The following is a 26,199-nucleotide window of genomic DNA, read 5'->3' as shown; positions in this document are numbered from 1 at the left end:
CTCTCTTTCTTCTTCGTTGTTTCTGATGGATTTCACCGTTATCTGAAGTGCAGGGAAGGGAGCAGAGCTGTACCTGAGGCTCAGTCCCTCATAAATATTCAAAGGCTGCTTTTTTCCCCAGATTGGTCCCCAGTTAGAAGGAGGTCACCTTGAGGAGTAAAGGCATCGTGGGAAACCAGAAACAGACCCCAAAACCACCCGCTGGAACCGGCCGGCATCACTTCTCATTCTGCAGTGCATAGCAACACGGACATTCTGCTTCGTTGCCTCCGGTTCTCATTCTTCCGGGATCATCCTGGCCAATTGGGTGGACTTGTCGTGGTTGTGCACACTCAGAATCAACTCTGAATTATGAAGATCTTATCCTGGTGTTTTCTTAGCAAGATTTCCTCTGTTTTGCCATTGGTTTCCCCTAAAAAGAAAACATGAGAGAGTGACTTGAACATGGGCAACCAATGGGATCTCATGGATGAGTAGGGGTTCAAACTCTTCCCAAGTCTTGGTCCCAAAGTAAACCTCTGTTGATGTGCACTTCTATGTCTCTCTTTTCTCAAATAGCTCCAAAACATCCAGGGTCTCTTTATTATTGGAAGCAAGGAGGTTGTCCAACAGGTTTATTTGATCAAAACACCCTGCCGGGTGAACAGAAGAAAGTGCCACACAATCCTGGGACCCAGCTCAGTTTTAAGGTGAAAACCTTGAGGCTATTTTCTCAAATTCATGCCTCATCTCTTCCTTTTGTCCCTTCTTGGTGACAGTTCTTACCAGTATTCCTGCACCTGCTTTTTCCAACAGCCAATTCCCCTTCCTGTGCGCCCCCCCCCCCCCCACACACACACCTGCTTGTTACTAGGTAGTTCTCTTTTTAACTTTCCACTTCTCTGAATTCTGCTTTGGCAGGCAGTTGTCCACTACTACCTCAGCCCTAGTCCCGTCAATTCTAGGCCAACTTTATTCAGAATGCTTGGCCTTCCTTTCTTCCTTTCCTCCTTTTCTCCTTCCTTCCTTCCTTCCTTCCTTTTCTCCTTCCTCTACAGAAGCCTTCCTTTCTTCCATCCATCCATCCATCCCTCCATCAATCCATCCATCCTCTGCTCTGGCTGAGAATATCTTTATGATCCATGCAGTTTTGGTGATACTAGATGTAGGAAAAGCATGGAGATGGGGAGGCTGTTCTTCCCTCTCTGACTCCTTGCAAATGTCTGGAAATGCTCCCCAATCTGCGCATCCATTGATCTCTGCAACACAAGAGGAGACCTGGACAGATTAAAGAATGCTGCGGAGAAAGAAGAGCCAGCCACAGGGATGTGATTGATATTTGATCCAAGCAGGTTCGCCGTTGTCCTTCTCTGAGGCTGAGAGAATGTGACTTGCCTTAAGTCCCTCAGTGGGCTTCTACGGCTGAGGACTCTTCTCTCCCAGGGTCCAAAATTGTTGAGAATCTGTGAGCTGTTAGGCTCAAAAATAACCCTCTTTGTGAGGTAGATTCCCAAAAATATAGCAGAGTGCAGAAGCACGCCTTCCAAACAGCAGAAACTTATGTGAGGTGAGCTAAGGGAAGCCTTTCTTCTCAGGATGGCAAAGGATTGCAAAGTCAGCTTAAAAGTTCAAAAGGTATTTATTGAGGTAAAAAGAAATCCATTGTAGATAGACAAGGTTTTGGAGCTAACTAGCTGTCTAAGCTAGCTTCTAAGGTAGGTAGGCAGGTAAAAATAACAAAGATATCTAGATAGCTACATTTTGCCTAAGAGAGTGGCAAAATGTGTGCTTCTTGGTAAGAAGACAAAAGGAGGAAGCAAGGCGACCACCGCATGGTCTGTGCCTTCTTGGGGGCAATAAAAATTCCAATCTATGTAGAGGAAGTTACCTCATCCCTGAAGAGATCGCATTGCTAAAACAACAAGTGGGTAGGGTGGACGTAAACAGGATAGGAACAGAGGGAAAATCAGCAAAGCCTATCTGGGCATGCATGGGATTATAGAGAGGATTCCCTCAGTCTATTCTATCCACTACCTATCTAATAAATGAGTCTTGTGTAGTCCAGGATGATTTCCAACATAAATCCACTGTGTATTTGCAAAATTGGGTTGTGATGCGTCCAAGGAGGATTCTCTTCAATCTTCCATGGAGATGCTCCTTTCTTCCTTCCTTCCTTCCTTCCTTCCTTCCTTCCTTCCTTCCTTCCTTCCTTCCTTCCTTCCTTCCTTCCTGCAGACTGTCCCTCCAATGTCTTGTCGTAGGCTCTCACCACTGGAGTGTTGTGTGGTTCCCGTGCTGTATGGCCATGTTCTAGCAGCATTCTAGTAGCAACAAGTGCCGAACCAAAGGGGAAGCAGCTGCAGGAGCTCCTCTTTGAGGGATACCATCTCTCATTGAATTGTCCTTTGCCAGACCAACCGATGGACCTTCATGGAAACCACTTGTGAAGAAACCATCCCAAGTCCTCCTTCCATATTGTTAAACCAGAGTTTTGCCTTTTAAAAAAGCAAATAGTTGTTATCCAAACATTTGCCGTGATTCTCTTCCCATAGGCCGTGTTTGTAATCCCACAATCCCTCTCCTTGCCTTCCTTGCGCATACATGCAAACGCATTCACGGCTGGAGAAATGAGTCTGTTAAGCCCGGCGACATGCCTCCGAGTACAAAGATTACAAGCCACATTTATAAAAAAAATGCGGCGACAAGGAGGGCTTTCTGTGCGGCTCCTTCTCCTGCTGTTGCCTTTTGAATAAAAACCATCAGAGGCGAGGAGAGGAGGGACGGACCTGACAAAGGCCCAGAGAGGTTCCCATGCAGAAGGGAAGAAAGGCGCCTTAAAAACCTTACAGCATCTCCGTGCTCCGGTGCCAAAAGTTGCAGAATACGCGGCAGATTAGGCTATTTTCGGGGCAGAGAAGGCAAGCGGGTGGGTGGGAAAACGTCCACTAAGAAAATGGGGGGCCCTCCTCTCCCTTTTCTCTCCCAAGAATTATTTCTCTGGTCACACTGCATTATTTCCCTTGTATGTTTTGCATGTACAAATCCCCCCGCTTGGATTTCCTCTTTCCAGTCCCCTCAGAAGGCTTTGGTTTGGGCGAGGAAATAAATGGAAGAAGAATAACAAAGATACTGAACTTTCCCATTTAAAAATAGTAAATGTAAGTATGCGACGGGGTGTCCCTATATGTTGGGAGCTCCATAGAGCAGTGGCCAAAACCCGGAGTGGATTCAGAGCTCCACTGACATGGAAGTCAGGCATGGATGGAATAAGCTGACCGGGACTTAGAGCCGTCAATGAAAGTGACACATTTTGACCTTTTCACACCTTTTCTCATTTCTTTTGAGGTCTCCGTCTGGAGCAGAAAGCAGGAGAAGCTGATGTAAGAGAAGGTGGCTCAGAAGATGAGGCCGTAGCAGAGGCATCTGGTGGCTTCCCTGCCAGTGCAGGGAATTATTATTATTATTATTATTATTATTATTATTATTATTATTGACACAATGACATTGTATGACACAGCAAACAAGACAGATATGCTGGATTTTGTATCACAAAATCACAAGTCAAACACTTCCCAAGCGTTTAGGACTGTGTGATGTATTTTCGGATGATGCGCGCAGATCCCAGTAGGGTGGCCTTTTGCAGTTGTTGTTGTTATTATTATTATTATTATTATTATTATTATTATTATTATTATTATTATTATTTTGATGATGTTGATGTTCTTGAAGTTGATGTTGATGGTGTTGATGTTGACGATGCTGATGTTTTTGAAGTATATGTTGTTGATGTTGATGGTGTTGATATTTATGTTAATAGTGTTGATGATAATAGTGTTGATGTTGATGGTGTTGATTCTGATATTGATGTTTATTTATCCCCCACTTTTTCTCTCCACAAAGAGCTCAAAGTGGACATGAATCCACTCTGGGTTCGAGTCTGGATTTTGAGTCTGTTGTTGATATTGATGTTGTTAATGTTGATGTTGGTGTTGATGTTGATGGTGTTGATGTTGGTGTTGGTGTTGATGGTGTTGATGATGTTGGTGTTATTGATGTTAATGTTCATGTCAATTTTTTCTCCCCACAAGTGGAAATGAATCCACTCTGGGTTTTAGTCTGGATTTGGAAGGCGTTTCCTAAATACATTTGAGGCCTTCAGAGCTGAAACCCAAAGTGGAGAAGATGGCAGGATTGAGACCCAAATTAGCGTCACTGGGCTCAAAGGGGTCCTATAATCCCCAGGACATCAGGCCCGACTTGCTGGAAATCTCCTCCCGGCCATTCCTGTCCCGTGCACCACCCCAAAGGAAAAGATCTCGCTCTCAGTAAAACATTCATGAACAAGTTTAAAATAATAAAAAATTAAAGAGCCGTTTGCTACAAAGGATGAAATATTTACGGGGCTGCCACCGGGTAATTGCACAGGAAAACTGCAAAAGTGCTTTGTATTACGGGCTAAGTGGCGACATCGAGAACTGGCAGGGAAAAGGAAACAGGATGAAGATGATGGTGGTGATGGTGATGATGGAGATGAAGATGATGAAAATGATGAAGATGGTGGTGATGGGGATGATGATGAATATGACAATGACAATGACAATGATGACGACGATGATGATGATGAAGATGATGGTGGTGATGACGAAGACAATAATGATGCCAATGATGAAAAGGAAGCAGGATGATGAAGACGATGAAGTTGATGAAGAAGAAGATTAAGATGGTGATGATTATGTTGATGATGAAGATTGTGAAGATGGTGGTGGTGGTGACGATGGAGATAAAAATGATGAAAATGATGAAGACGGTGGTGATGGGGATGATGATGAATATGACAATGACAATGACAATGATGACGACGATGATGATGATGAAGATGAAGATGATGGTGGTGATGACGAAGACAATAATGATGACGAAGACAATAATGATGACAATGATGAAAAGGAAGCAGGATGATGAAGATGATGAAGATGATGAAGAAGAAGATTAAGATGGTGATGATTATGTTGATGATGAAGATGGTGAAGATGGTGGTGGTGGTGATGATGGAGATAAGAATGATGAAAATGATGAAGACGGTGGTGATGGGGATGATGATGAATATGACAATGACAATGACAATGATGACGACGACGATGATGATGAAGATGAAGATGATGGTGGTGATGACGAAGACAATAATGATGACAATGATGAAAAGGAAGCAGGATGATGAAGATGAGGAAGGTGATGAAGAAGAAGATTAAGATGGTGATGATTATGTTGATGATGAAGATGGTGAAGATGGTGGTGACGATGGAGATAAAAATGATGAAAATGATGAAGACGGTGGTGATGGGGATGATGATGAATATGACAATGATGACGACAATGATGGTGATGATGATGAAGATGATGGTGGTGATGACGAAGACAATAATGATGACAATGATGAAAAGGAAGCAGGATGATGAAGATGATGAAGGTGATGAAGAAGAAGATTAAGATGGTGATGATTATGTTGATGATGAAGATGATGGTGAAGATGGTGGTGGTGGTGACGACTGTGTGCCAGTGTCATCCCTTGAAACGTTCGGGACAAAAAGAAGAAATGCTGCTTCGGAGGAAAAGGTCAGTGGGAAGAAGAAATGAGTCTCAAACTTTTACTGTCGGCATAAAGTTCCATCACTCTTCGGCTCGTCTGGAGACTTTGCATGCCGAGTCCCAGTAAAAATTTATGGCGAGGGGTTTATTTGCAGAGCGGGCCCGAAATAGCCTCAAAATATCCCTCACAGTTTATGCAAAGTCACTCTGACAAAGCCAGGAAAACGCTTTCCTACAACCTCATGGAGGAATGAATGCCCTTTCGCACAGAGCGGTGTCTTCCAAAGCACATGGGGTGATCTGGGTGACCCCAAGGGCAGGGAAATGATCTCAGGTGCAGTGTCTCGGCCTTTACAGTATCTCTACGCAATTATAGTACTCCAGTTCCACGTCAATTGTCATGGTGATTGGAGAGGGGGAGTTAGTCCTGTAAATGTGCTGTAATCTCTCTCTCTCTCATCTTACTTAACCAGGGAGCCTTCTTCGCTTTGATAATTCGGAGCGAGCCAGACTTGGTGAGTCATCCATGAAGCTCTCCAGAACTTCCAGAACTTTGAAGGCCCATTTATGCTGCTTAGGAGGCAGGGTTTTCCCTCTTTCCTTCTTGGAAATGAGCTGCTCTCAGAGAGTTCTTCCTCCTCCTCTTCTCCTCCTCCTTCGTCATTCTCTCCTCCTCCTCCTCCTTCTCCATTTCCATCATCTCCTCCTGCTTCATCCACATCTTCCTCCTCCTCCTTGTCTCCTTCTCCATGACCTTCTCCTCCTCCTTCTTCTTCCTCTTCTTCTTCTCCTCTTTCTCCTCCTCCTCCTTCCTCATTCTCTTCTCCTTCTCCTCCTCCTCCATCTCCATCATCTCCTCCTGCTTCATCCACCTCTTCCTTTTTGTCTCCTTCTCCATGACCTTCTCCTCTTCCACCTCCATCTTTTCTCCATCATCATCTTCTTCCTCCTCCTCTTCCTTCTTCCTTCTCTTCCTCCATCTCCATCTTCTCCTCCTCCTCCATCATCTCTATCTCCATCACTTCCTCCTCTTCCTTCTTCCTTCTCTACCTCCATCTCCATCACCTTCTCCTCCTCCTCCTCCTCCATCATCTCTATCTCCATCACTTCCTCCTCTTCCTTCTTCCTTCTCTACCTCCATCTCCATCACCTTCTCCTCCTCCTCCTCCTCCATCATCTCTATCTCCATCACTTCCTCCTCCTTCTTCCTCCTTCTTCCTCCACCTCCTCCTCCATCATCTCTATCTCCATCACTTCCTCCTCTTCTTCCTCTCCTCCTCCTCCTTCTCCTCCTCCGTCTTCCTCCATCTCTATCTCCTCCTCTTCCTCCATTATGGCTACCGCATGCCCCTTTCCTTCCCCCCTTTTCCTGGCCTGGACCCACCCCCTAATTGCCTGAACCTTCTTTCCTCGATGGCTGCTCGAGATAAAGGCCTGAGTGACAAGGAACTGGCATCTGCCGCAGAACGGATGGACGGACGGCCCGCTTTCAACTTTCCGGCAGCCGCAGCGATTTGAATATATATTGAAAATTTTCCCCCAACTCGTTAAATACTCTGGAGAGGAATCGAGATGGTTGTTTGCTTATCGCGCCATGGCTGCTCCTTATTAAATAAAATGTAATTGTCCAAAGTATTACATGTTGCCCGGGGCTCTGAAGAGCCACAAGAGGAGATCCGCGGAATGACAAAGTAACCAGAAGGAAGAGCAGATCCGTGGAGCCGCCTCTCGGGCTCTTCTCCTTGAGCTTGGCTTTGGGGGCCACATAGCCCAAAATGCACAGCCAGCATGGGGACAGCAGTCCTTCATATATATATATATATATATATATATATATATATATATATATATATGATAGATGTATGATGGAATCATAGAGCTGGAAGGGAAGCACAATCAAAGCATTCTTGACAAATGGCCATCCAACCTCAATGATAATATAACAACAACAACAATATAGAGTCCTAGAGTTGGAAGATGTATATGACATTATGTCCAGTCATGTCCGACTCTGGTGGTTAGTGCTCATCTCCATTGAGATGATGAGCCGGCGTTGTCCGTAAACACCTCCAAGATCATGTGCCCAGCATGATTGCATGGAGTGCCGTTACCTTCCCGCTGGAGCAGTACCTATTAATCTACTCGTATTTGCATATTTCCGAACTGCTAGATTGACAGATGTTAGAGCTAACAGTGGGGGCTCAACTCACTCCCTGGATTTGAACCACTGACCTTTTGGTCAGCAAGTTCAGCAGCTCAGCGGTTTAACAAGCTGTGCCACCGGGAGCTCCATATATATATATATATGATCCATGATAGAATCATACAGCTGGAAGGGACCTCAAAGGCCATCCAGTCCAACCCTCTTCTGCCTTGATGCAGGAAAAGCACAATGAAATCACTTCCGACAGGTGGACACCCAACCTCTGAATAATAATAATAATAATAATAATAATAATAATAATAATAATAATAGAACCATAGAATCTTAGAGTTGGAAGAGGCCACATGGGTCATCCAGCCAAATGTGCTATAGCACGATGATGCCCCTCCCACAAAAAACAAAGTTTGTTTAGTTTACAAACCATTTAGCAAACAGCATTGATAACCCAGGAGGGAAAATCATATTACGTACAGTTATTTGATAGGAAACTCTGGCGCAAGCTTCCATTCTGCGGCAGAGATACAAGCGAAGCCTCTCCGCCGTTCCTCTTTCTTCCCCACAGAGAAGGAAGCGCTCCATATGGGACACTTAATTATTTTAATAAATAAAAAGGAAAGAAAGAAAGAAGGAAAAAGTGCTCCGGATGAGTCGGGTTTAATTAATTATTAATTGCTGCTGTTCCAATTACCGGGGGGGAAACATACTTGTATACTTTTAATGAAAAGAAACAAATATCAACCTTTCCAACAACAATGCTGAGAGTTGATCTCATAAACACACTTTGGGGAAGCAAAGCAACAAACATTGCATCGCATCGCATCGCTTTTATATATATATATATATATATATATATATATATATATATATACTAGCTTGAGTACCCAACTTTGAAAAAGTCACATTTCTTATTGTACAAAATGCATAACATTGTGGATGAACTGCAACTCACATCACGCCAAGTTAACCCCGAGAAACTCCATCAGTCCTTAAAGTGTGAAATGTTAGGCAAGTTGAAGTGAATTACAATTCCCCCAAATCGACGTGAATTTTCCCCAAAGACCTCTAGTATTTTTTGCAGGTCATGGGGTCTCTGTGTGCCAAGTGTGGTCCAATTCCATCTTTGGTGGAGTTCAGTGTGCTCTTAGATTGGTGGTGAACTATACATCCCAGTCCCTACAACTCCTATAAATCTTGGTGAATTCTCCCCAAAATTCTCTCTCTCTAGTATGTCCAGTTGCTGATCAATTCCTCTGTTTGTTGTGTGCCATAGAAAAGAATAGGAAAGGTTGGTGGGAGAGGCAGTGGGCGGGGCCATGCAAATGAAGAGAGAAAGGAACACTGGGATGTGCTCGCTGTAACCTGCAATGTTAGGGAGTGACTTGCTGGCTCCTCAGCACTGGGAACTAGAGCCTGTTTGTGGAGGCCGGAGGCTGTCTGTGTGAGCGGTCACCCGTGCCACATACACACATACAGATTTTCATTTTTATTATATGTATAGATGATTTGACAATTACAACGCATACAATGATGCACTAAACAAACAACAACAGGCCTTGCTTCTAGGCCAAGAAGAGCATCCTCCTTGAGGGAAGAGGTGCCACCCTGGGCTCCATCCCCTCCCCAAAGGACGGCCAGACCACGCCTTGACCCCTGACCCCTTTCCTCTGCCCCTCCCCCCTCCACCTCCCCCAGAATGAGGGAAGCTGCTCCCGCCAGGGCTGCCCCCATTTAGCCGGCATTAAGTAAACACTGGAGGAGTGGATACACACACCTTATAATTAGATCGCTCCGCTCTGCAATTATTACATTTTCCAAGCTCCAGCTGCTTCCTCCTCATTATCAGGTTAAGAAACTTCTCCTGATAGGAACAGCGCATTAACCCTGTAATTAAGAGGCGGACCACCCAGAGACTCGCTGGCATTTCACTCGGAGCAAATAGCAGCGAACATGGAATCCGCCGAGGAAGAGGAGCTCCTCCGGCTCCACACTTCACAGAGTGAAGGCGGCATAAACACATGGCACTCGCACATGTATGTGCAGATACTCTCTGGGCAGCCAATGCGGACATATATGTAGGAATGCATGCCCAACATACACATCACTTGATGTGTATGAACTCAGCCAAGGCCCAGTGCCCATTGAAGACACATGTGATGGAAATTGATGTCACTGTGGATGCTCATCCATGAATGCCAGCTGCTTCCATGCATGGCAAAGGTGCCCACTGATTCCAATGGGATTCTGTTGGATTTCATATTAATAGGATAACTGTCACCCCCTTTAAGGCGTCTGTTCAAACTCATTGTCAAGTCATGAGTCTTCATAGGTCCAGGTAGAGAGAGAAAGGCAGTGCAGAACTCAAACAGAATGAAAATGTGCACCTACGCTCCTTGTGTTGCAGATCCAAAGGATACCGAACACTGAGAGGACCTATGTTTCCTAGGAGTAAGTTTTGGAATCATCTAAGGAGAAGTTGATGGTGACCCATCACCTAAAAAGGTGCCACAAGGAGCTCTGATTGGAAAACTAGATGATCAATTTTCAAGCAGCGGTGTGGATGTCTATCTCTGTCCATCTGTGGAAGCCAGAAAGGAAAAAGGAAGCAGACAAAAGGCTAAGCAGGCCTATTATTAGTGTTGTTGTTGTTGATACAAAGACATAGTATAACACAGCAAACGAGATATATATGCTGGATTTTGTATCACAAAATCACAAGTCAAACAACAACAACAACAACAACAACAACAATAACAATAATAAGTTATTATTATTATTATTATTATTATTATTATTATTATTATTATTATGTTTATGTTTAATTATATCCCGCGTCTTCTCTCCACCAGGACTCAAAGCAGCTATGCATCTATGGTTGTTGTTGTTGTTGTTGTTGTTGTTGTTATGCTTATGTTTATGTTTATTTATACCCTGCATCTTCTCTCCACCAAAACTCAAAGCAGTTATGTATCTATTATTATTATTATTATTATTATTATTATTATTATTATTATTATTATTACATTTATATTTATGTTTATTTATACCCTGCGTCTATTTATTCCCAGGACTCAAAGCATCTATGAATCTGTTATTAGCACTTTGCTAATCTACTATTACAACCTCACTGTTTTTAAATTCTATGTTTTTAATAAGTGTGTTTTTATTCTTTTTGGTTACTGTGCAAATATTACAATTGGTGCATGTTATTGTTTATTGATGTATTGTATATTGTTATTGTTTTGTATTTGATATTTCTGTGAGCTGCCCCGAGTCCCCTCGGGGACTCTTGGATGGTGGCGGGATACAAATAAACTTGTTGTTGTTGTTGTTGTTGTTATTCACGCCTCGCTTTTTCTCTCCACCCAGAGACCCAAGCCCATGGCCTTCCTTCCAGCCTGGAGAAGAAGAGAACGAGAAGGAGAGAGAAGGAGGAGAGGGAAAGTGAAGGGGAGAAGGTGAAGAAGAAATATGGTCCAAAGGTCAGGGCCACTCCAGAGTTAACAAGAGCTTTGGAAGGGGAAATAATGCAACACGGACAGAACTCGGAGGGGTAATTAGGGCTCGTTGGCGCTTCCGAGTCAGGAGGTCACTGTGATTTGTCATTGTTCTTGGGAGAGTGATAAAGGGAACGGGAGCCCAACAGGAAACGTCCCATTAGGCCGAAGGAAGGAGTGCCGAGAAGAGAAGCGGATAAGCTGCCTTTGGACACAAGGCCTCACCTGGGAAGGGGAAGGGGATGGGTCAGTGGGGCCGAGGGAGGGCCCGGCCTTATTGTTGGGCCACGGACTGTGACTCCCTCATTGGACTCCTCGTGATTAATGGCCGCAGATGTCACGCTCGGAGCCCTTTGGACAGGCACGAAATCCTCTTGGGGAAACAGTGCCGATCAAAGCTTCCGGGGGAAACCCTGAGTGACAACCGAGAGAACGGATTAGGAGGCATTGGTGGGGGGGGGGGGGGCTTCTGCAAATCAGGGTCCATTGCAGGGATTCCTCCATGAAGCATTAGGGGTGTGCACAAGGGCCAAAAACCATTCCATTTTGCATCTCGATTTCAACTGCCCTCCATCTACCAGGAAACTCCTGAAATCGGGATGCGGGGGGGGGGGTGGTTCTGTTTTCATTCTGATAAAATTCGGTCCATTGGTGCCAATGGGGAAACTTTAGAGACTTGTTTCTCCATCATTTTTAGGCCTATCAGGATGAAGCTTGTCTCACTTGTAGGCCACACTTATGACTAAAAGCCTGCAAAGTTTCAGAACGTTTTGCCAATCCACTGATTTTTCAGAAATTTTCAAGCAACACAATGAAGACATTGTTTCTCCACCTTAACGGCCACGGTTGCATTCTTGGGGACTTTGGGGTCGATCGGGAAGGGCATAGAGTTCTTCACCCAACTCCAAATCCTGTACCCAACTGAATGCTGGGGTTTGGAGTTGTGTGAGGAACTCTATGCCCTTCGTGGCCAATCAAAGTGAGATCGTCATGCTGCAAGAGACACAGAAGGCATTGTTTGGCATCCCAAGGAGCTTTGTGATCCGGAATGAGTCAGCTGGAGAAGGCAATACAGGGAGTTTGATGTGGGAAAGCCCCAGAGGAAGTGAGCTTGTGGCTCAGTATTTCGGGAGCATGGCTTTTGGGTTTGGATGCCGTCCTCCTTGCTAACCACAAGGACTGGCAGGAAGACATGCTTCTTCCAGCTTCTTCCAGGCAATGTCATTGCTCTCAGTGTTTCAAAGACTACAACAAAAAAGAAGCTCATTGCGGTGGAACGTCCCTTGATTTCCATAGAATAATTATCCACAATATCATTCCTCGTGGACTATTGTACTTCTGACCGAATTTGGGTTGTGCGGCCTTGTCAAGGGCCTCCACAAACACACCTTGCAGAACGACCATGCCCATCATTCACCGAAAGGAGAAGGAACGAGAGTGTTCAGTAGAGCAGGAAGGAGATTTCCTGCTTCTTGGCAGGCGGTTGGACTGGATGGCCCATGAGGTCTCTGCCAACTCTACTATTCTGTGAAGGAGTCCTTGATGATCGCAATCCTGGATGTTGGTTTCCAGCACAGTGAGTGGGATGAATCTCTCTCTTTGTGGGGACTCCTTCGCCGGTCCTCCGCCCGATCCACTCTCAGGCGCTTTTGTTCTCCAGACCTTTTGCCACCGACCCGCCTCGCACCCCCCTTTCTCCCCCCAAATCCAGTTGCAGGAAGAAGTGGGAAGAAAGCGGTCGTTCCCTCCTCGCGCCTGCCTTTCTCTGTGATGCCTTTGTCCTCGGCGGAGTTCCTGCCGAGTGGAGCGCTTTGTACTTGGGAGTGGAGCTGCTTCTGAGGCAGGCAGGGCTTCCAAAGGGCAGCCGAGGAGGGAGCGAGAGAGAGAGAGGGAGAGAGAGAGAGAGAGAGAGAGAGAGAGAGAGACGATGGAGGCTGGCGGGACCCACTCCTCCTCCTCCTCCTTCGACAAAGGGGAAAGTGAGGCAGGGAGCGGGAAGGGGCAGCCTGCACTGCAGGGCCCGGGCAAAGGGGAGGAGGAGGAGGAGGAGAGTCATTGAGTAGACAGGGAGGGAGGGAGGGAGGGAAGGAAGGAAGGAAAGGAGAGACAGAAAGGAGAGAGGGAAAGGAGAGAGGGAAAGGAGAGAGGGAGGAGTGAGAGGAGAGAAGCAAGGAAGGGAGAGAGAGGAGAAGGAAGGAAGGAAGGAAGGAAGGAAGGAAGGAAGGAAGGAAGGAAGGAAGGAAGGAAGGAAGGAAGGAAGGAAGAGGGATAGGAGAAGACAGGGAGGGAGAAAAGGAGAGGGAGCGCAATTGGAAATACATACTATATGTACTCAAGTATAAGCTGAGGTTTTCAGCCCTTTTTAGGATTGAAAAGGCTCCCCTTGCCTTATACTCAAGTGGGGGTCCTAGCAGACATATTCAGGTCGACTTATTCTCGAGTAATAATAATAATAATAATTTTATTTTTGTACCCCGCCACCATCTCCCCAGAGGGACTCGGGGCGGCTTACAGATATAAAACCAGCATACAGTAATATCAAATACAAAAACACACAAATACATTTAAAAGGCATTAAAAATCACGATCATTATAAAACACATGACAAACACAGCAATAAAAAACATACAATGAGCTGGGTATATAGGAACATACAATGAGCTGGGTATATATAGTATATAGGAAATCAGAGTTGGGCAGTCTTGTTATTATGTCAAATTACCGTTTTATGTAAATATTCAAAAACATGTAACCTAATGATGCCTCAATTAATGTAATTTTTGGTATCTGTTTTTATTTTTGAAATTTACCAGTAGCTGTTTCATTTCCCACTTTCGTCTTAGACTCGAGTCAATACGTTTTCCCAGTTTTTTGTGGAGGTGCCTTGGCTTGTATTCGGGTTGCCTCATACTTGAGTATATACGGCACATGGAGCATGGGCACCTTCCTGGCCCCGCTGACTGAGAGATGGGGTGCTGCTGCATTCCTGGATGTGGAAATGAGGATCGGCGCACTTCCCGGGAGTCCTATCGCGCGGAGAGAAACATTTGCAGCCGAAGAGAAATTAGGTCATATCCCTCGATTGTCTGAGTAAATGGGACAGTGTGTACGTTTTATTTACCTTCCTACGGGGCAAATGTAGTGAGCGTGTAATAAATCATCCCCGCAGCTGCCGGGCGAGGAGCCTCCCGCTGCCGACCCAGCAGAATCCGCCCAGGACGGACCTGCCCTCATTACCATCTCCCAACACTCCTCCGCCTCCGCCGCCTCTGCCTCCGCTTCGTTCCCTCCTTCTTCCCTCTCGATTTGGGTTTCCACTCCACTGGCCTCCCCTTCCTTTTACCTGCCGTGTGCCACTGGGTGTGTCTATGTATGTGTGTGTGCAAAATGTGTGCAGATGCACAACAGCGGCAGAGCAGACACGGCTGCACACGCTCCCCTTCCCTTCCGCAAATGCAATTAAAGCAAAGCAATTATATTCTTAGCCGGCAGCCACTTGGGCGGCTCTGAAGGAAGGAGGAGAAGGCCAGGACCATCCAAGCCTGAGCCTCAGCAGAGAACCCGGCTTCATTTCCAGCCCTTGACGGTCTCCGGCTTCCCTTTGCTTGCGCTGCTCTTCTTCTGTTTGATCAGGCATCTGCAGCCCGTCATTTTGGGGTCGATGCCACGTTTGATCTTTGTCATTTGTGGCTTTTTAACAGTGGCGTACGTCCTCCGCAGCCTCCCACGGGAACAGATGGCCATTCGTGCTCGATACGCATCGGCTGCGGTCGTTTCCAGGCTGCGGGAGCGCCATGATATATGCATCAGCACTTGTGGATGTTTGCACATTGATATTGGTTGCCAAAAAACGGGGTTCGTGCATAGATGCATTGGGTGGACTGGATGGTCCATGTGGTCTCCTCCAATTCTACAATTCTGTCATTCTACTTCCAGTGGTGCAATGTTGCAACATCTGTGCGCACAACTGAGTCCTGCGCCAAAGCCTTCGTGACGAGCGAGGGCAAGCGAGGTCTCCTCCAGCGGCCCAGTTATTCCTCCGAAATGACATCTTTGCGGCAGGAAATGTTTGATTTGCACAAAAACCACAAAGCAGTTGCCTCATTCTGCTGAAGGCGACACCTCTTCCTTCCACTCTCAATGGAAAGGAAAGGAAAGGAAGGAGGCCTGGCTGAGCGCTTTTTTCCTCCCGGCATAATAAGGAATTCAGTTCCTTCCAAGCAGCTGTTTTTGCAAAAGCAGGGAAGAGGAAAGCCATTTGAAGTACAGATGAGGATGCGTGAATTCACACAATGTAATCTGTGGTGCAGATTCTCAACCTTGTTGACACACATCATGGTCCGACATCCAGTCATCTCCCATTGGCTGAAAGGTTTACCAAGGGGCCTAAGTGCAGCCCATTCTGTGGTCAGCCCACACTTCCGGGAGTGCTGGAGTTGGGCTTTCCTGCATAGCTGGACTAGATGGCCTTTGGGGTCCCCTCAACCTGGTTGACATCATAGTCTGACATCCAGTCATCTCCCATTGGCTGAAAGGTCTACTAAGGGGCCTAAGTGCAGCCCATTCTGTGGTCAGCCCACACTTCCGGGAGTGCTGGAGTTGGGCTTTCCTACATAGCTGGACTAGATGGCCTCTGGGGTCCCCTCAACCTGGTTGACATCATGATCCGACATCCAGTCATCTCCCATTGGCTGAAAGGTCTACTAAGGGGCCTTTGCACTTTATTGTCCATTTCTACTGGCACATTCTGTTCTGGATTTGATGAATTAGTCTCCTGTTTTAATATTGTATGTTTTTTATATGCTTTTTGCTGATTTTAACGATTGTTTTATTGCTATTGATGTTTTACTGGTATAATTGTTTTATAGTCGTGCTATTGATATTGATTGTCTTATCGGGCAAGGGCCCATGTAAGCCGCCCCGAGTCCCTTCGGGGAGATGGGGCGGGGTATAAAAATAAAGTTATTATTATTATTATTATTATTATTATTATTATTATTATTATTAAGTGCAGCCCATTCTGTGGTCAGCCCACACTTCCGGGAGTGCTGGAGTTGGGCTTTCCTGCATAGTTGGACTAGATGGCCTTTGGGGTCCCCTCCAGTTCTAGAATCCAGTGCATTGCAACCTGCTGAACAAACTCTCCCTTGAACATGTGTACCTTTTTTGCCAAAATCTTGGCCACAATTTTGTTGTTGTTGTTGTTGTTGTTGTTGTTGCTATTATCATCATCATTATTTGTCGCAGGATGCTGGTACGTGAAGTTATTTATAGTTTCCACATCACAACCTCCCTGAACTGCTGCAAGCTGGATCGCAAGTGTCCCAGAAGCAAGCAAAATGCAGCAGAGTCCCTTCACATCAAAACACACTTCAGCCTGTCTACCAGCAGAGTCCGACTGCCAACATCTATACGCTGCTTAGTAAACTCATGGATTCAAGTTTTCATTCAGAATATCCAGAGCCTTTAATCTTCACTGTTGCAATATATACAAAAATACAATCAGGATTTGCAGATCCTCATTCCCTGTGCTTGCAAACAATCAGAGTCAAAACATACAACATAGGCAGATACTCGCACTGAGTCACACAGGAGAGAGGAAGACGGATTCCTTCATAGTCTTTATATCGCCACCTGCTGATAGGTCATTAGTGGCTGTCTTTCTTCCATGATTAGAAATACTTTGCCATTTCTATCTAACATCATCATCATCATTATTTATACATGATTTTTCTCTTTACAAGGAGACTCAAAGCAGCTGCAACCCCCCCCCCCCCCGGTGTGAATCCATTTTGGAGAACCCAAACAGAACCTGGTGTGAACCTGTTTTTTAATGACTGCAGGCACTCTTGCTCCAGCAATGCTCAGCTCATTCTCTTCATAAAAGAAATCCTCCTCGACTGAGCCAGACCTTCCGCTCCTCGCGTGTGGCGCGTCTCGGTCGGCGCTGATGTATTGTTTTTAATCTCAACCACGAGGCCGCCTTGAAAAACTGCACTGAAAGACAAGGTATAAATATTTCAGATGCATAAATAATAGTAACATGGAAGTCTGAAATGTGTGTCTTCCCGGCCGGGTGCAAATCACTCGTGGCTGCTGGACGGGGCGGGAGACAAATAAACACATCTTGCAGGCGTCTGGCTGCTCATCTGGCTGCTGCAAGAAGAACATCCAGAGCATGAAAGCTGCCCTCCAAACATACAACCAGAACCTTAATGGATGTGTTCATGTCCTGACGCACATAATAGACATAAGGCACATAATGGACTGGGTTGCCTCTACCGCCGCTTCCATCTGTGCACTTCTTGTATCTTCATCAAAGAGGGATGGGACTTGCAACCATCTTCCAGAGCCTCCGATGTTCTCACGACATGATATCTCTGCATCTCAGACTTCCAGAAACAAAATACTTCCCAACAGAATTGGACGAATCCCATTGATTTATGCCCAGAGTACTAATGGAGGACCTGTGGCTTTGTGTGTCTCTCCTGGAGATGGAAGAACGGCCCATGTTTTATGAGTGTGGAGGACCTCTCCTTCTCTTCTTCCACAACAATGAGCCCATCTTGTCCCAGGTGAGTGGAAGTCCATTAAGCCTTCGCTCAGACCTTTCCTTTAGGAGATTGGGATTTGTGGAAACCTCGTTGGACAGGCCCCACGTCTGCGGTTCTGGCACTGTTTGCAAGCTGATTCTGAAAGGCAACCTTACAAGTCATTCCAACCTTACAAGGTCTTCCATTGCTCATCGCTTGAGATCTTCAAGGCTTAGTTGTGCCAGAGCGGACCCCGCCTTGAGCCACAAGAGGAGGTAGTAATATATCATAACAATAGCGATAGTCATATTTTATTATTATAAATAATAATATTTATATACTAGCCAGTGGCGCAGCTGGCTAGTAACCAGCTGCAATAAATCACTACTGACCGAGAGGTCATGAGTTCGAAGCCCGGGTTGGGTTAAGCCCCCGACCATTAAATAGCCCGGCTTGCTGTTGACCTATGCAGCCCCGAAAGACAGTTGCATCTGTCAAGTAGGGAAATTTAGGTACGCTTTATGCGGGAGGCTAATTTAACTAATTTACAACACCATAAAACTGCCAGCAAAACACGAGGAAAGGAATGAGGATGTACAGCCACTAGTGGACGGTGAAGCAACAGCTCCCCCTGTGGCCGGAATCGTGAAGCTGGAAAAATGCTAAATGCCTCTGTGTCTGTCTATACTGTATGTTGTTTGTTTGTTGGCATTGAACGTTTGCCATATATGTGTTCATTGTAATCCGCCCTGAGTCCCCTTCGGGGTGAGAAAGAAGGGCGGAATATAAATACTGTAAATAAATAAATTATCATCAAGCCAGGACTCTGGAGGGTTTTGTTCTTTCCTCCTGGCTGCAATGCCAATGGCACAGACTCCATCAGCCCCAAGCAAGAGAGAGAGACCCATCTCCTGCAACCTGATACATTTGCAAATATATTAGAATAGGCAGCAATCTCTCCATCTCCCTCTCTGCCCCCCGCCTGAGATGATTCCCCCTTTCCCATCTCAACGTATCTCCGGCCCTGCAGGATGCTATCTTTCCCATCCACACGCATGGTGTTTGAGAAGGCCACCGCCGCGGAGAAAATCACGGGTTGCGCACCCATGTGCGGCCCCTTCCTCTGGGCCTCAATGGGCCCCGTGCGGGAGGCCGTCCTGTGAATGCGTCCTGGGCCTTTCGGTGGATGGAGATGGAAGCCAGCCCCCCCCGAGGACCCCTCCCCATCTCTCTCCCTCCGCCCGAACGATGGGAATAATAATCTCCCTCTCACAGACGCAAATATCCCAAATCCCCGGCCGAATGAACAGCCAGAGCGAAGCTTCCGTGAGCTGTCAGAAAAGCAGCTGGGATTTAGGGAGCTCAACGTGGTTGTTCCAGTCAATGGATCAGACAAATGCCATTTCCCACACAGAGAGATGCCAAAGCCGCTCCATCAGCACTAATGCTCTCCGGGCAGAAGACAATGCCCAACCTGCTGATGGAGGGATGCACTGGAATTTGGGAGAGAAAAGGGCCGGACAGGAAGAAGGGAAGGGGCCGTTCACAAAAGCAGCAAAAGTAAGCCCAGTCTGGGCACAGAACGAGGACTCTCTCCTCCTCGCACCCGAACCTCCCTCTCTGCTATCGGATCATTTTATCTCAGAATGGTATTCTTTGAGTGCTCTCAGAAAGATTGAAGCAATTGGTCTTGCCTTTGGAAGCAATCTTGATGTTCACAAATATGGAAGCCTGCAAGCCAGTCAAGACTTTTGAATCATAATCTGACCATTGCAGCAAAGACCACTCATTCCCCTACCACGGCATTGATTCCGTGTGGAATTATTATGGCAAGTTCGTCGGCCTCAGGAATAGCATTCTCAGGAATGCTATTTTCTCTCTCTTGCTCACCAACGGCAAATATACAGTCTCACACACATCACCCGTCTGCTCAATACTAATGATGCTCATTGTCCCATGTGCAATGGGGCCGTTTCTGCAATCCCAGGGGATCAATGGCACACAAAAGACATGGAGGAAGGAGAGAAGCGCACCGGCCAGGAATGTACAACCACATGGCTGACATTCTAATCCCAAACAGATCAGACCCATTGAATTGGACGCTGACTCGACGCGGAGGCAAATCCCATAGATTTAAATACCGGATGGACATTAGATAGTATCTGGTCTGCTGTGAAATTGGAACTCAATTGAACCCAACCGCGAATGGCGTACGTCAGCTTTCCCAAAAGTACAACCTCAAGTGTAAAGGAATTTGCAAAGTGTAGGACACCAAGAGGATCTCGGCTCTATTTCCATGAGAATTTGGACCTTCCCAATGCGTCTCCACCATCACAGTCAGTCACAACACCACGAAAACCCTTTCACTGAGAACACACTTCGTGGGAAGAATCTGCAGGCTTTGAAAAAAGGTGTTGATGAATGTGAGCCATGGGTTTGAGGGGGGGAAATCTGTTCAATGAAATCATACATTTTCAGGTCAAAAACTCATGACAGGGCTGAGTTATGTGAGGTGGAAATGGATTTTCCTTTGGAGAAGAAAGCCTGGCTGTCAGAGTGCAAGCGCTGCTTGCCAGACCTGCTGCTGGAGTCGCTGTTATTTATGGGATGGCGGGAGTCAACTGGCTGCTCCGACGGTCCAGAGGGAAATGTTCTTCTTGGCCGCTGCCTTGGAAATCCCTCCGCCCTCCTTGCCTTTCCACCAGCCGGGGAGAACTTTCCCATTAGGACAGGCTTTGAGCGACAGCCGCAGGGGCCTTTTGGACAGGGCAACCCAGTTGCATTATAACATCCTGTACAGTTTAATCTTGTCTTCATACCTGGAAAAAGGTTTTGACGGTGATGATGGGGACAATATCCTGGCTTTCAGAGGCCCGGCAGGCTGAGTGTATGTGTTGCAGGGCTTTCTTGGAGTCCCATGGCCACAAGGGTCATCTAGTCCGACCCCTGAACCCACTAGCAAAGGACTCCCAAGGGATGTCCACTCAATGTCTCTGTCAGGGCCTGTGATGAGGACAAATATGAAGGGCTTCTTTGCCTAGCATCTGAGTCAGGGGCAAGCAGAGAGCAGGATGCTCAGAGAAGTAGGGATAGAGGGTTATGGTAGGATCAGGAGCTCCAGGTCATGGACCATGAATTAATCATTCCAGCTATTAAGGACTGATGCCTTCCAACAGAGGAGATCCAATTGGAGTGCCAACAAGTGAGAGCACTTGTGAAAGTGGCATAAATAGCTGGAGGTTGGAGCTGGTAGTTGTTACTTGCTGGGAGCAACGTTGTGGACTGCTGCAGCCCAAATCTCTGTTGGTGAATTCTTGGATTGGACTTTGATTATGGCTTGTGTTGGTGAGATTGCTTGGCTTTGATTCTTGGAAAGAACTCTGGACTATTATATTTTGCCCTAATTTTACTGTCTTGCTGTGTTTGACTATGGACTGCCCTTTGACTACGAGACAGTGAGTGGCTGCCTTAACAGAGATTCTGTGCCAGGCCCTTGACAGTCTCTTTGAAGACCTCATACTGTGGTGAGTCCACCCCTCTCCGTTTTTGGACAATTTCATACCGGAAGCAGAAGGACCTAAGCTAATATTTGGGGGAATTGCAGGGACTGGGTCTTCCAACTGCAGTCGCAGTCAAAAGAAAGGCAGAATGGTTTTGATGTGGGCTCAAGAGAACCTTCTGGTAGCCCTTCCACTGAGATGGAATTTTCCCCTTGGAGTCCAAGCTTCAGAGAAGAGACCTGCCATTATCCATCCTTTGGCCTTCCTCACACACATTGTTAATTTGTCTCCGAGTGCCAACGCCCAGCTTGGAAAAGGATCTTAAATCAAAGGCCTCCTTCCCTCAGGGATGATGGGGGCAGCGGAGGAGGAGGAGGAGGAAGGCTTGGTGGCAGACAATTAGGCCCAAGTCCTGAAGGTTTAACAAGCCTCATAAATATTCCCGTAGCCTCCGGCATTGGCTGCGCAGCGAGTGGGAAGCCAGAAAGGCCCCGGCGGATGGAAGCTGTGTTTGCTCTGGAGAGGGAGCCGAGATGGACAATCAGCCTCTCTCTAGACATTTTGGAGCCCTTCACGAGGCATTAAAATTGTTATCTGTTTCCTCAAGACATACCCTACACACACTATCCCATAAAGGGTCCAACTTCCTACCTTCTCGTTTAGGGAAGCAGATCTCAAGCGCCAGACACCTGTAGCCCTTGACCTGACATTTCTGTGCAGAAATCCCCCCTGTATGCACATAAACACAGAAATCTGTGCAAAAATGCCCCCTGTGTGCATGCAGACCCAGAAATCTCCTTTTGCAAAGTGCATAACTCACAATGCGTAAAGGGTTTGTTTCGAGAAGCCCGATTCTTCTGAGCATGTTCGTTTTCTCTGGCCCGATCCAATGGTTAGTTCCCAAACTGAATCACTGGGATCACCACTAAATCATTCTCCAGACCACGTTTTGGCAAAAAGCCGCCCGGTTTCAAAAGCAAAAGGTTGGCAGGGAACAGCTCTTTGTATATAAAGTGAATTTTTATCCTCCCAGAGACTTTTGTAAACGTTGACGAATTCCTGGGTTTATGATATACTAAAAAAAGGAGGAGAGGTGGGTAAGTTCTAAACAGAGAGTTCATGTTGAATTCCTCCAAGCGCTTTCAGCAACCGTGCATTGGGTTTCTCTGGTCTAGTCCAATGGTTCATCTGTTGAGTCAATTACACTTATTCTGATATGTGCTCAGTTCCTATGGATTCATTGCACGGTGGGCACTACTCATCATTTTTCAACCTCTAGGACTTATGGTGTGCAAAATAAGGGGGGTTTTTTGCTGAAAATGTTCATAAGACTATTTGTAATTGGGGACTTTTTCTCGCAGAAAATTCACACGTTGGACTTTTGTGCAGAAAAAAGAGAACTGTGACGATTCTTTGCAGAGTTTTCCAGCAATCGAGGACTACATCTTTTCAGCTTTGCTTCCAGTATATTTCTGTGTCTCCTTGTGGAGAGAAAAAGTGAGGTACAAATAAACATAAACATAATTATATAATAAAAACTAAAAAAAATTAAGTAAATATAAATATATAGATTTGAAATAAATATAAAATATGAAATATGAAAAATATAAATATAACAAATAAATAAAATATAAAATATAAATATATAAAAATAAAATAATTAACACAATTAAAATAATAAAATAATAATTAATAATAAAATAAAAATAATAGAAATAGATATATAATATAATAATAATAATAGTAAATAATAAATAAATAATAGTAAAAATAAATAATAAATAATAATAATCCTTCCACCCCCAATTCAAGCACCCCCATTTCCTCCTTCCCTACCTGGTGCCATCAGAAGCCAAAGTCCGTTGCCAGGTGTGCTGCTTCTTGGGGATAGCGCATGCATCTGATTCTATGGGGACCAACACCCACATTGGCATCTTCACCTCCCTCCCAATAGGTTCCACTATTTCTTCCTTTGAAAGCAGCAGCCATTAAATTTCTCTGCCTGCCTTGGGAATGCAGCATGAGGACCAATGAGAGGGTTGTCAGAGGCCGGCCCTTTTGTGATGCCAAAGGGCCTATGGATGGATGCCGGCCAGGTACCATCACCTACGGTTGCCATGGCAACAGAGAAGCGAGCATCAAGCCGAGTGACAGCCTGGAGGAGGAGGAGGGGGGGAGGCAACGTTGACCTGCAGAGGTGGCAAAAGCACGTTGTTATATGTGTTTTCAATAGTGTTTTGTCACTTCGTCTTAAGACGTTGTGTCCTGTCTTAAGCCACAAGGACAGGCATGTAATATTATTATTATTTTATTATGACACAGCAAACAAGATAGATATGCTGGATTTCGTATCACAAAATCACAAGTCGAACACTTCCCAAGTGTCTAGGACTGTGTGATGTATTTTCGGATGATGCGCGCAGATCCCAGCAGGGTGGCCTTTTGCAGTTGGCAGATCGTAATTTTGTCAATGTCTATTGTTTCCAAACGCCGGCTGAGATCTTTTGGCACGGCACCCAGTGTGCCCATCACCACCGGGACCACCTGCACTGGTTTCTGCCAGAGTCTTTGAAGTTCAATCTTGAGGTCCTGAGACCGGCTGAGTTTTTCCTGGTTTTTTTTTCCATCAATGTATGTTGTGCTTAGACCTGTGTCTCAACTCCAAATGATCTCGTATGGACAAGTATTCCAAAATCATTCACATACACACACATAGATATAGAAACACATAAATAATAACAATACGTAACTCAATGTTTATATATATTATATTATATAGATATAGATATAGATGATAGATATACACACATGAATAATAACACTATGTAATATGATATATAAAGATGTAATGTGCATAATTAGGACCGAGTTAACAACAAAACCACTGGGCCAAATCACACCAAATTTGGCCACAAAACTCATCACTTTCCAAGGAGTGACCTTTCAGCTTCAAAGCCTGGCTGCGTCATACCTAGTGGATTCCATTGTTGGTCAACTTGAATACCATTTAATAGCCTTGCAGCTTCAAAGCCTGGCTGCTTCGTATCTAGGGGAATCCTTTCTAGGCCACCTTGAATGCCACGAAGAAAACCCCACTTAGGACTACACCACAGCAACGCGTGGCCGGGCACAGCTAGTTATATTATACTATTATGTAGATGATAGATAGATTAGATAGATAGCCTTCAGGATATCATCAGAGAGCTGCTCCTTTCAAGAAGGGATGCCGCACCTTTCCAGGTGAATGGCTCAGGTGTTGAGGAAGACACTACCGGGTTTGCTTCTTGCGTCCATGGCCTGAATAGGAATGGGAAGGATGGAAGGAAGGAAGAAGAGAGGGGAGGGAGGGATGGCACAGCACAGGATCCCTGGGAAGGTAATGAAAGCCTCATCCCTTTAAAGAAGAAGGAAGGAAGGAAGGAAGGAAGGAAGGAAGGAAGGAAGGAAGGAAGGAAGGAAGGAAGGAAGGAAGGAAGGAAGCGAGCAACGGCCGACCAAGGCGGGGGTCCCTCTCTCTCTCTCTCTCTCTCTCTATTAGACATGTGTAACTAATTAAATGGACCAGGGAGAAGAAAAACACAGGGCTTTTTTGTCGCAACTTTGAATTATGTCTGGAGGTGAAAAAGTCAGCATGCTCAGGGGATAATTAATCACCCAGAGGTGAGATGCCCTGGCGAGGAGGCGAGACACCAGCACAGAGGCCCTTCCTGTGCATTGGAAGGGAAGGAGGGAAGGGATGGGAAGGAGGGAGGGAGGAGGGAAGGAAGGGATGGGAAGGGAAGGAGAAAGTGAAAAATGAAGGGAAGGAAGGAAGGATGAGGGAGGAGAAAGGGAAAGGAAGACGGAGGAGGGAAGAAAAGGAAAGGGGGAAAGAAAAGGAGGAAGTCTTGGATATCATCCTGGACTGCACAAGTCTCAATTAGTTATGTAGTGGATAGGATCAGACTGAGGGAACCCTCTCTCTATATTCCAAGCATGCCTAGATAGGTCCTTGCTGGTTTCTCTCTTGCTTTCCTGTTTATATCCACTCCCTCACCTTGTTGATATAGTAATGTGAACCCTTTAGGGATGAGGCAACTTCCTGATTGGAATGTTAATTGCCCCAAAGGCTTGGACCATGCGGTCAGGCATATCTCTTCCTCCTTTGTCTTCTACCTGAGAAAGACACATTTTGCCCACTATCCTCGCAAAATGTAGCTATTTAGATATTTTGTTATTTTTACCTACTTACCTTCCTTAGATGCTAGCCTAGAGAGCTAGTTAGCTCCAAGAACCTTTTTCTACCTACAATGGATTTCTTTTTACCTCAATAAATGCTTTTTTGAACTTTCAAGGAGACTTTGCAATCCTTTGCCATCCTAAGAAACAAAGGCTTCTCCAATCTCACCATACGTAAGTTTCTGCTGTTTATGAATCATAGTTCTGCCACTCTCTTGTATTTTTGAAGAATCGCCCCCGAAAGAGGGTTATTTTTGAGTCTAACCGCTCATAGATTCCCAACAAGAAGGAGGGAAGGGAAGGGAGAAGAAGAGAAGGAGAAAGGGAAGAATGAGGGGAAGGAAGGTATGCGAGAGGAAGATGAAAAGAAGAAGGGAAGAGAAAAGAAGGAAGGAAGGAATGAAGGAAGAAAGGAAGGAAGGAAGGAAGGAAGGAAGGAAGGAAGGAAGGAAGGAAGGAAGGAAGGAGAAAGGGAAGAGAATACTAAAGGAAGGAAGTAGGAAAGGGAAGGAGGGAAGGGAGGAAGTAGGGAAGGGAAGGGAAGGCGGGCATTGACCCCCAACTCAAGTCCTGGGGCCGAGGGGGCTTTCATCGCCCCATTGCTTTGAAGGAGAGAGAGATAGGGAGAGAGCCAACCACTGATAAGGAGAGTCTGGGGTCCTTGGAGGGGAATGACCCCAAGGAGGGGGGGTGGCAGGGTGGTTGCCAAGGGGAGAGAGCCCCGA

At 45.8% G+C, this 26,199-nt stretch overlaps 1 long non-coding RNA gene across 1 annotated transcript; it reads right to left on the bottom strand.

Moving 5' to 3' along the window:
- Positions 1-13,667: 13,667 nt before the first annotated feature.
- LOC134294029 (uncharacterized) lies at positions 13,668-25,785 on the bottom strand. Its single transcript, XR_010001014.1, has 2 exons — positions 23,093-25,785; positions 13,668-22,737 (listed from the first exon to the last, which is right to left on the bottom strand). It is a non-coding gene; the product is annotated as an uncharacterized LOC134294029 (long non-coding RNA).
- Positions 25,786-26,199: the final 414 nt, after the last annotated feature.

The sequence above is a fragment of the Anolis carolinensis genome, unplaced genomic scaffold (genome assembly GCF_035594765.1).
Source record: "Anolis carolinensis isolate JA03-04 unplaced genomic scaffold, rAnoCar3.1.pri scaffold_12, whole genome shotgun sequence".
NCBI lineage: Eukaryota > Metazoa > Chordata > Lepidosauria > Squamata > Dactyloidae > Anolis > Anolis carolinensis.
The sequence above is the reverse complement of the archived record's forward strand: the minus strand, read 5'-3'. Positions and strand labels throughout refer to the sequence as shown.